General features: G+C 45.0%; 1 non-coding gene across 1 annotated transcript; it reads right to left on the minus strand.

Annotated features, from left to right (window-relative positions):
- Positions 1-8960: 8960 nt before the first annotated feature.
- On the minus strand, positions 8961-9098 carry LOC119920362. The gene has a single exon (XR_005448113.1). It is a non-coding gene; the product is annotated as a small nucleolar RNA SNORA7 (small nucleolar RNA).
- Positions 9099-10996: the final 1898 nt, after the last annotated feature.

A 10996-nucleotide genomic window follows, 5' to 3' on the forward strand; every position in this document is an offset into this window, starting at 1 on the left:
CCATGGGCAAAGACCACAGATGCAGTTTGCAATGCACTGCACCCATACCTGCCTACAAACTCAATGCACTCTGGGCCCCATTGGGAATGTGACTAGCAGAGATGCGAATGAGTTTCTGCACAAGTCATTAGCATTATCATCAATTTCTCTGTGCAAGTTCTCGATCTTGATGTCTCAGAACAAAGCTCATCCATTGTTCCCGATGGAAGACTCCATTCTTCATCCTTCCGCTCTCCCAGGTACTTAGTACAGGGTCCTGCGCACAGTAGGTGCTCAATTAATATCACCATTTGATAGATCAGGGGACCTGGGTTCTTATCCTGCCTTCACCACTTGCCTGCTGTGTGACCTTGGACAAGTCACTTAACTTCCCTGTGCCCCAGTTCCCTCATCTGCAAAATGAAGAGTCAAAACTTGGGCTGTGAGTCCCATGTGGGACTTGATTATCTTGTATCTACCCCATAGTAAGCGCTTAACAAATTCCACAGTTATTGATGAGTTATCCTATTCATTAAGAACTGACTATTTATGAAGCATTTAACCTAGCTAGGAGCTAAGGTAAATAGAAGGTAAACATTTGAGATATGTTTCCCATCCCACATGGATCTCTCAGTCTAAATGGGAGAAGACAGATACAGGGCAACGATAGTGAATTACAAACAACACCAAATTGCAGAGAGGAAATTTAACAATTCAATAATCCACCTTAAAATAAGCAGGTTTTTAGAGTCTCCACTGCTCCAGGCAATAGCCCTTGGATATGAACCACTGTAGCTTTCTCAGCATTCTAAAAATCAGGGAGGAAGACTTCACTCCCAGGGCAGTAAACAGAAGGCAGAGAGGCTGTCCTGTGCGTCAGCACCTCCCAGGCATATAGGAACTCCAGGCCATAATAATGATAATAATTAATAACTGTGGTATCTGTTAAGTGCTTACTATGTTCCAGGCAGTGTATTAAGCGCTGGGGTGAATATGAGCAAATTGGGTTGGACATAGTCCCTATCCCACATGGGGCTCACAGTCTTAATTGCCATTTTACAAATGAGGTAACTGAGGCACAGAGAGTTTAAGTGACCTGTCCAAGGTCACACAGCAGACAAGTGGTGGAGACAGGATTAGAACCCAGGTCCTTCTCCTTCTAACTCACAGGCCCGTGCTGTGGATCCGTCTCTGTCCCCCGCTCCCTTCCACACTCCCACTGAGGATCCTCATTCTGGTTGGTGGGAAAGCGTGGCTCAGTGGAAAGAGCATGGGCTTTGGAGTCAGAGGTCATGGATTCGAATCCTGGCTCTGCCACGTCTGCTGTGTGACCTTGGGCAAATCACTTAACTTCTCTGAGCCTCAGCTACCTCATCTGTAAAATGGGGATTAAAACTGTGAGCCCCATGTGGGACAACCTCATCACCTTGTATCCCCCCAGTGCTTAGAACAGTGCTTTGCACATAGTAAGCACTTAACAAATGCCATTATTATTATTATTATTATTAAATAAGAAATTTACTCTAAATGGTTTGTCCCATACAGTGCCTGTCACTGTTTGCAAACTTGCCTTATCTGGATCTTTGGGAAGTTTTTGCTTGAGGAGAACAACCTCTCTCCTGATTGCTGCCTTCCCAGCTATTCTGTCTACTTTAGTATTCCCTCAAGAGTCCACTCTTATGTCCCTTGTTTGAGACTGTGGTTTACAAATCATTTACTTGGCCCTTCTGGTTTATTTGGTTCCCTTTCATTGCACCATGCATTAGCTGCTTGGGTATCTTATCATCATCCACTCTCCTCACCTGTCCCACCCCACCAAGGAGGGTTACATATAGTGAGCCTGTCGATAAACAGGCTGCATTCCTGAATTTCATGGTTGACAATCTTGTGCTGCCTTTTGATATTGAGCATTGTTCAAAGATGACTGCTGAAACTGCTCAAAGAACTGGATGAGACCTCTGTAAAAGGTCCAGGAATCATAGCCATATTGAAGGTTTGACACCATTAGAGCCTTCAAGGCATTGGATTTAGTATGGAACCTAAAGCCCCATTGTTGCCACAATTCGTAAATCTGCCTAAGACTAATGCAGGCTTTTTTTTCTGTTTTCCCCTTATCTGTCACTCAATGAATTATTGAATAATGTACTGTCTATGTTGCATAATTTGACAGCATTGCTATGGGTTGTGGAGGAGAATTTTAGATTGCAAGTAATGTTTCCTGTTGTAGGCTGGTACGTGACCTTGGTTTTCTTCAGGCTTATTGCCAGTTCATAGAATTGTGTCATAATCACTGAAAATCTCCTTGGCTATGTGTTGCAAGAACACAGTCATGTGTATTGCATACAACAGTTCCTGAAGGATTATCATTCTAACTGTCTCACAGGACCATAAGCTTGGCATTATCCTCTGCTCATCTTTCTCATTCAACCCACATATTCAGTCTGTCATCAAATCCTGTCCATTTTACCTTCTCAACATCTCGGAAATCCATCCTTTCCTCTCCACCCAAATTGCTACCACACTGATCCAAGCACTTATATCCCACCATGGACTACTGTATCAGGGGCTTCGCTGACCTACCTACCTTCTCTCTCTCTCCTCTCTCTGGTCCATTCTTCACTTCACTGCCCAGATTATTTTCCCTAAAAAAATACTGTCATATCTGCCCACTCCACAAAAACCTCTAATGTTGACCATCCATCTCAGAATACAATACAATAAACAGATACGTTTCCTGCCCACAATGAGTTTACAGTCTAGAGGGGTGGAGCCAGATGTTGATATAAATAAATAAATTACAGGTATGTACTTAAGTTCTGAGGGGCTGGGGTGTGGGGGGAAGAGCAAGGGAGCAAGTCAGGGTGATGCAGAAGGGACTGGGAGAAGAGGAAAGGGGGGGATTAGTCAGGGAAGGCCTCATGGAGGAGATGCGTCCTCAATAAAACCTTGAAGAAGAGGAGAGTAATTGTCAGATTTGACCAGAAGCAGGATGTGGGAGAGGGGTCGGTGGCAAGATAGATGAGACTGAGGCACAGCAAGAAGGTTAGCATCAGAGGAGCGAAGTGTGTGGGCTTGATTGTAGTAGGAGAGTAGCAAGGTGAGGTAAGAGGGGCAAGGTGATTGACTGTATTAAAGCCAATAGTGAGGAGTTTTTGTTTGTTGCAGAGGTGGATGGGCAACCCCTGGAGTTTTTCCCCCCTCCTTCAGCCCCATGGCATATATGTACATATCCATCGGTAATTTATTTCAATGTCTGTCTCCTCCTCTAGTCCGTAAATCCATATGGGCAGGGGTCGTCTGTACCTACTCATTTGTATTGTACTCTCCCAAGTGCTTATTACAGTGCTCTACATACAGTAAGCACTTAATAAATACCATTGATTGATGGATTGATTTGATTACTGCATCAGCCTCCTTCCTGACCTCCCTGCCTCCAGTCTCTCTCCACTCCAGCCCATACTTCACTCTGCTACCCAGATCATTTTTCTAAAATAGTTCAATCCACATCAACCCACATTTCAAGAACCTCCAGTGGTTACCCATCCACCTCTGCATCAAACAGAAACTCCTTACCATTGACTATAAAGCAGCAAGAAGCAGCGCGGCTCAATGGAAAGAGCACGGGCTTTGGAGTCAGAGGTCATGGGTTCAAATCTCACCTTCACCACTTGTCAGTTGGTGTGACTTTGGGCAAGTCACTTCTCTGTGCCTCAGTTACTTCATCTGTAAAATGGGGATTAAGACTGTGAGCCCCCCGTGGGACAACCTGATCATGTTGTAACCTCCCCAGCGCTTAGAACAGTGATTTGCACATAGTAAGTGCTTAATAAATGCCATTGTTATTATTATTATTATAAAGCACTCAATCACCTTGCCCCCTCCTACCTTACCTCACTGCTTTCCTACTACAACTCAGTCCACACATTTCACTCTTCTAGTGCAACCTACTCACTGCACCTCAATCTTGTCTATCTCACCACTGATCCCTTGCCTATGTCCTCCCTCTGGCCTTCATATAGGACAGACCAACACTCTACCCACCTTCAGACCCTTACTAAAATCACATCTTCCAAGAGGCCTTCCCCAACTAAGCCCTCATTTCCCTTACTCTTTCTCCCTTCTGCATCACCTACACCCTTCAGGCACTCGATAGTCACCCCAACTTCAGCCCCACAGCACTTAAGTACATAGCTGCAATTTATTTTATTGTCTGTCTTCCCCTCTAGACTGGAAACTCCTTGTAGGCAGGAAACATGTCTACCTACTCTGTCGTATTCAGTCAATCAATCGTATTTACAGGGCGGTGCTCTGCTCACAGTGAGCACTCCATAAATTCCACTGATTTATTGATTGATCTTGAAAGACTTTTAATGATACTGATACCATGGTGAACTGGAAGAGTTTGAGGTTTTTTTAAGTGTATTCAGTCTCCAACTTCCAGATAGATGGAAAGGAGGAGAAAAGGATGGGGTGTGGTGATTGAACTGTGAAGAGGTGAAAGAGGGGTTTGGGAAGGTCACGCCTGATGCTTTCTATTTTACCTACAAAATAGTTGACCAGGTCATCAGAGTTTAGGTGGGAGTACGGGGAGCTTCAGGAGAGAGCTGAAGGTCTGAAACTGTTGGTGGAAGTTGAGGCTATGAGAGACAATGAGGGAGAGGAATACTACTACTACTAAAAATAATAATAACTGTGATATTTGTTAAGTACTTACTACATGCTAAGTGGTGTACTAAGCGCTGGTGCAGACACGGGTTATCAGGTCAAACTAAGTCCCTGTCCCACATGGGGCTCACAGTCTAGGGGGAAGAAGAACAGGTATTTAATTTCCATTTTACATATGAGGAAACTGAGTGGCTTGCCCATGGTCACCCAACAAGCAAGTGAAAAGCCAGGATTAAAACCCAGGTCCTCTGACTCCCAGGCCGTTGTTCTTTCCACTAGGTGTTGCCTATCAGAAGAGAGGGCTGAATTAGAACTCATCAGGGAATAGTTGAAGTGGCAGAAGTCAGCCTAATGCTTGGATATTTTAATGCCAGCAGTGCTCAGCCATAAAAGTGCAGAAGCAGAGGAAGTGGACTGAGGGGATGATTCAGAGCTGGGAAGTGATGGTGAGAGAGTGATGGAAGGTCAGGAAAGCTAAGGAGTTGGATTTGATGGAGAGAATAACATTGAGTTTATGCACTTTAGCATGAAGGTAGGGAAGAGTTGGTAGGATGTATAGGAGGGGGTAATAGCTTGGTTCAGGTGGAGTGAGTCCAGAGTCTGGAGTTCACCACTAGAGGTGAGATAGTGCAGGAGAAGCAGCAGGTTAGGAGAATTTGATTGAGTAGCCGTTGTGGTGAGCCCACAACAAGGTGCCTTATTAATGACTGTTTATGATCCCATGAACAACAAGGAAGAGACTTTTGCCAAGCCACTGATGAGCTCCACCTGAGAGAGGTGATTGCTGGCCTGTGGGGGGAGAGCGCGGAGGGAGGCATGACTTTCTCTCCCTGTTCTAACCGGTAACAAGCCTGGGCCAATTAATGGCTGCTACCTAGAGCCACAGCTGTGACTCATAAGGTAGGTAAGACTTTGAATCATGAGGGGGCACCTGGAGGTACACAGAAGGCAGGTAGATAGAGGCATGCAGATTCGCAGAAAGAGCCAAGTATGAGAGCTGCAGAAGCAGCAGGAGAACAGTACTTGGAAGCAGAAAGAAGAAACATTGGCAGAATGGGCTTCTTTGACCCCAGACTGGTATTGGACCATTAGTGGATTGAGTGAGTGTATGTATGTGTTATTCTCTTGAACATTGGTAAACTTGAGTAAAAAAATTTCCACATTAACCTTGGTGATGACAGGTGTGATTTGACTTCTACTATATGTCACCGGCTCCCCCGGTCCAGAAAGATCCTGGTTGGCATGGGGCCAGGGGTCTCGCACCAGTCGTAACACACCTGGACTGGTCCTCTTTAGCAGCAGTGCCATTTCTGAAAATCATGGATATGCATACATACTGTGTACCATATTTTTAGGTATATGTGTATATTTGGCTTCTAGGGCATTGTCCCTATAATATGTGAGTGAGACTTTGTGTATGAAAATCAGGATATTGAAATGCATAGCAGCTCATGTCATCTCAAACTCATATGTTAGTTCTACACTGACCACTGATTGAGAAACAGCATTGCCTAGTGGTAAGAGCATGGCCTTGGAAGTCAGAGGATGTGGGTTCTAATCCCAGCTCTGCCACTTGTCTGCTGTGTGACCTTGGGCAAGTCACTTCACTTCTCGGGGCCTCAGTTACTTCATCTGGAAAATGGGGATTAAGGCTGTGAGCCCCACTTGGGATATCCTGATTACTTGTATCTACCCAAGTACTTAGAACAGTGCTTGGCACATAGTAAGTGCTTTACAGATACCTTTATTATTATTAATATTATTATTCTAGCTTAAAGGGGAATTTGCTTAAGGAAGCTTTCTGTCTAATACCAATTTTTTGCCAAGATTCCATAAACTGAAGATTTTATCATGCTTTGTAACTAATACTCTAAATATAAATGTCAAATACCCTTTTTGCCTCATTTGTTCTCAGCCAGATGTCTTTTGATTTAAGAATACCCTTTACGAACTGATGTACATTAATAGTGCACCAAGTAGCTGCTGGGGGCCAGTGGCACTGGTGGTCCCAAGCACTCATATGAGCATGTGTGCATATACACACTCTCTCTCTCTCTCTCTCTCTCTCTCTCTCTCTCTCTCTCTCTCTCTCTCTCTCTCGTGGAAGTCAGGAAAATTACTCCTTGATTCCCTTTCTGGAAGTGTAAACTGGACCAATCATAGAGTAGGACTGGGGGGAAAGTAGAGGGGCAGGTTGGAAAGAAGAAGGAGAACCTGAGCCACCTTGAGGCACGAGAAAGAGAAAGGTGTGCTTGGGAGAGCAGAACCTATGCTGTGGATGTTGTGCAGGCACAAGGAGGGATCGAAGAGAATCTCTGAGGGTTCAGAATCCGGCAACCTGCAGCTTCTGTCCCTGAGAGGGAGAAGACTGTGAGCCCCAGAATGCCTACAGGAAAGTAGAGAGGATCTGGTGGGAACAGTATAAGATCCCAGGAAAGGCAGTTTAACTATGATTTGCTTTGGTTGTTACCTCATTAAGAATATATATTAAAAATGGTAAAGATCTCAGATCTTGGTATCTGCCTGCAATGGGAGCTGGGGAAAAAAGTCCAGGCGTCAGGGAAAGATGTAACTGAGGGAGCCTCAGGGGGAAGCACTCCTGAACATGCTCAATCTTCTTGCCCCCGCCTGTCTTACCTCTCTGAATTCCTACAACAACCTGCACACTTAAACTCCTCTAATGCCAACTTAATCACTGTACCTCGAGCTTGCCTAGCTCACACGGATTCCTCATCCATGTCCTGCCTCTGGCCTGGAATTCCCTCCCACTTCATTCATTTACAACAGACAATCACTCTCCTTACCTTCAAAGCCTTATTAAAAGCACATCTCCTCCTAGAGGCCTCCCTTGACCCTCATTTCCTCTCTCCCACTTCCTTCTGTGTCACCCTTGCACTTGGAATTGCACCTTCATTTACCCCACCTTCAACCCCACAGCACTTATGTACAGATCCATAATTTATTTATATTAATGTCTGTCTCCCTCTCTAGACTCTAAGATCCTTGTGGTCAGGGAACATGTCTACCAACTCTGTTAGATTGCACTCTCCTAAAGGCTTAGAAAAGTACTCTACACACAGTGAGCCCTCCTCTAGACTGTGAGCCTGTTGGGTAGGGACCGTCTCTATATGTTGCCAACTTGTACTTCTCAAGAGCCTAGTACAGTGCTCTGCACACAGTAAGCGCTCAATAAATATGATTGAATGAATGAATACATTTGATTGATTTGTCCATAGATTTCCCTGCAGCCAGCCCCAGGATAAAGGTGATAGCCTAGTCCCCAGTGACCTCTATAACTTCACGGAGTTGCCTGGATCAAACATACAGTGGTAGCAGCAAAACTGGTGGAGGGACTTGAGGGGCAGTTAGTAGGATGCCTCAAAAACCTACAGCAAAGGAACTAGAAATATGGAGGTCTTTAGGACCCAAGAGAGGCTCACTGGGGTCCAGTGAACTCGAAACCCCCCCCGTATCGTCCCAGTAAAAATTCCATATTTTCGCAAAGTGCCATTTGTGGCTTTCTCCTTGTTGAGAAGTTTGTCAATGTTTTGTCCAGATTTCACTAGACATCTTGAAGATGGCCTTCTGTTCATTGCTTCACTGAAAAAGCTGGTATGCAATGGAAAAATCTATTTCACTCCATGTGCCCATGGAGATAATCCTTTGCTGTGCTTATGCATTTGATATTTACTACATCTAATCTTCTTCTTAAATCTGACTCTTGCTATCTTGATTTTTGCCAAAGTCTCTGCTTCAGAAGAGAAACCTTTCTGACTGTCATACTCCAAGACAGTTTCCATGAATAGTCTGCTGCTAAGATGCATCATCTGAGATTTTGCTTTACTGTCTTTAAAACAACTAGTCCGGCCTCCCTATTTCATTTTAATTTGCTAGTTCTTCCTGCCCCATTTTAGCACACCATATGACAGTTACCTGGGTATCCACCTGGAATACTGTAGGCTACTTTACGTGTGTTCTGCCAGTCTTTACTGTTCTCTCTTCCCCTGCCCCCAAACCCTTTGGCTGCAAGGGAAGGAACTGACCCGATGAAATCACACTAGCTGTGGTCCCAAGAAAACCCAAGCCCTGGTCTTGGCTTATGCCATCGAGTCATGTCCGACCCATAGCGACACAACGGAAACATCTCTTCCAGAATGCCCCGCTCTCCATCTGCAATCATTCTGGTAGTGTATCCAGAGCGTTTTCTTGGTAAAAACCCGGAAGTGGCTTACCACTGCCATCTTCTGCGCAGTAAACTCGAGTCTCCGCCCTCGACTCTCTCCCGTGCCACTGCTGCCCAGCATGGGTGAGTTTTGACTTGTAGCAGATCGCCTTCCACTAGCTAGCCACTGCCCAAGCTAGGAATGGAATGGGTAGGCCTCTGCTTGACTGTCCCTCCCATAGCCGAAACTGGTAGAGTACTGGAAACTCTCCAGGTGTGACCCTGAGAGTCCGTTAGCACCAGGCATAATAGCACCATCCATTAACAAGCCAATACACCCATCAATAAATGTTGATGAATTAACCAGGCCACTAGCATTAATTTAATGACCAGGGGTTTAGTGAATGTTGCTGGTGGGAATGACATGCCCCCTTGATTATCCCAAGCTGAGATGGCAGAATGGCATGGAGGGACCAGCCAGAGGATGGCGGAGACTCCTACCAGGGACTCACTGGAGTCAGGATGATATCTCCAATGTCATCAAATGCAGCAATAAATAATCAATGGTATTTTATGAGTGCTTACTGTATGTGGAGCATTGTCCTAAGCAATTCAATTCAATCACATTTATTGAGCACTTACTGTGTGCAGAGCACTGTACTAAACACTTGGGAAAGTACAGTACAGCAATAGAGAGAGAGAAACCCTGCCCACAATTAGCTGACAGTGTAGAGGGGTGAGGACAAACATCTATATAAATACATAAGAGCTGTGGGGCAGGGAGAGGGGGAAAGAGCAAAGGGAACAAGTTGGGTGATGCAGAAGGGAGTGGGAGATGAGGAAAAGAAGGGCTTAGTCTGGGAAGGCCTTTTGGAGGAGATGTGCCTTCAGTAAGACTTTGAAGAGGGGAGAGTGTCTGGTGGATTTGAGGAGGGAGGGCATTCCAGGCCAGAGTTAGGACGTGGGACAGGGGTCAGTGGCAAAACAGACGAGATCGAGGCACAGTGAGAAGGTTAGCACCAGAGAAGCAAAGTGTGCAGGCTGAGTTGTAAAAGGAGAGATGCGAGGTGAGGTAGGAGGGGGCGAGGTGATATCATGTGGAGGCCCCATGAAATCCACTTTCACTGAGTCTATGTAGGTCATTAATAAGGCCCTGACTACTTTTATCTTCCCAAAAATTTAGCACATTTCACTCGGTTACACGGTCACAAGGCAGGCAAGTGACAGAGGTGGGATTAGAACCCAGGTCTTCTGACCCAGGGTTATGCTCTTTCTATTAGCCCATGCGGCTTCTCAACCTATTGCACATCATCAGTTGCCCTATAAATATCATTAATAATAATAATGGCATTTATTAAGTGCTTACTATGTACAAAGCACTGTTCAAAGAGCTGGGGAGGTTACAAGGTGATCAGGTTGTCCCACGTGGGGCTCACAGTCTTAATCCCCATTTTACAGATGAGGTAACTGAAGCACAGAGAAGTTAAGTGACTTGCCCAAAGTCACACAGATGACAAGTGGTGGAGCTGGGATTTGAACCCATGACCCCTGACTCCAAAGCCCATGCTCTTTCCACTGAGCCACGCTGCTTCTCATTACTACTCATTGCCACTACTGCCCCTATAACCATCACTGGCTCAAGTCCTCATCTCCATTATTGTGATAGCCTCCTTACTGGTCTCCCTTTTTCAAGTCTCTTTCATCTACCCTAACGTTTGTCTTCTTGCTTCACCTTCTTATGATGCCATTGGGAACACATTATCCCTTCTCAATAGCCTCCAATGGCTACCCAGTTCTTCTAACATAAAATTAAAAGCTTAATCTTTGATTTTGAGGCTCTCCACTCTCTCTTATTCATTCTGTTCTCTCACTGAAGATGTCATTTTTCCACCCAAAATGATGACTTATTCTTCACTCTCTACGAGATGGGGAATGAATGGTTATTTTATCTCCAATTTGTGGATGATGATGCTGAAGCACAGTGATCTTAAGTGACTTGCCTGAGGTCACACAGTAGGCAAAGGGCAAAATCAGCCATAGGACCCTGCTCTCCCAATTCCCAGTCCTGTGCTCTTTCCACTAGGCCACGCCACTTAACTTGGATTTTTGCTTACTCTTTTAATCTAGTTCTTTTTAATGGTGTTTAAGTGCTTACTGTGTCAAGAACTCTTCTAAACACTGAGTTGGATA

This window comes from Tachyglossus aculeatus, chromosome X1 (assembly GCF_015852505.1).
Source record: "Tachyglossus aculeatus isolate mTacAcu1 chromosome X1, mTacAcu1.pri, whole genome shotgun sequence".
In the NCBI taxonomy this organism is placed as follows: domain Eukaryota; kingdom Metazoa; phylum Chordata; class Mammalia; order Monotremata; family Tachyglossidae; genus Tachyglossus; species Tachyglossus aculeatus.